We start from the raw sequence: 798 nt of genomic DNA, 5'->3' as shown, positions 1-798 counted from the left end.
CTAAGTCGTCCCGTCATTTCCTCTCCACTACTTCATGGTCACAATGCAATGCATTCTTAATCAGAATCAAATGCAAATGTATTAATCAAACACATGATCGGCCCATCCTTAAGCCATCTCCCGACAAGGAATGCTTCTCGTGGGACCCGATAGTACGTCAACCGTACATGCTCAAGGTAACATCTCAATCACACCAACCCATCACCGAATACTCCTGGACGGTCACATGACCAATCCTCTTACGGTTGGTCGATCGTTGTTCAGTGATATCATGTATCCTTACTAGGGTACCCCTAGTTCACGACCTCAAGTCGGATACTTGCCCAACAAGGCATAAACACAAACAATACTTTCACAACATCATCTTTATACCATTTAAGACACGATTTCATTCCACAACTTTATACCACCACACCCTACCCGGGTTCGTCGCATTGTTCACAACCTCATCTTATTTCAATCTTTCCACACTGTCCCTCGCCCAAGCGGGGACTAGTCGCCCAAGCGACAATTCGCCTTTAAATATCAAATAGACTGAATCTTTCCTCGCCTATGCGAAAGTATTATCGCCCAAGCGAGAAGGTTCCAGAAACTCATTAAAATTCTGGAATTTTTTTTTCTCCCAATCGAGTTTTTGCCCTCCCGGGCGGACTTTCGGTCGCCTGGGCTCGCCCCGGTGACGCCTCGTTCGCCCAAGCGAAAATCCTGAATTTTTTTTCCGCCCAATCGAATTTTTGCTCGCCCGGGCTCGCCCCGGCGACGCCTGGTTCGCCCAGACTACTGGGATTTGGACAGAAT

This window comes from Lupinus angustifolius, chromosome LG09, assembly GCF_001865875.1.
Source record: "Lupinus angustifolius cultivar Tanjil chromosome LG09, LupAngTanjil_v1.0, whole genome shotgun sequence".
In the NCBI taxonomy this organism is placed as follows: domain Eukaryota; kingdom Viridiplantae; phylum Streptophyta; class Magnoliopsida; order Fabales; family Fabaceae; genus Lupinus; species Lupinus angustifolius.
This window is presented reverse-complemented; position numbering follows the sequence as displayed.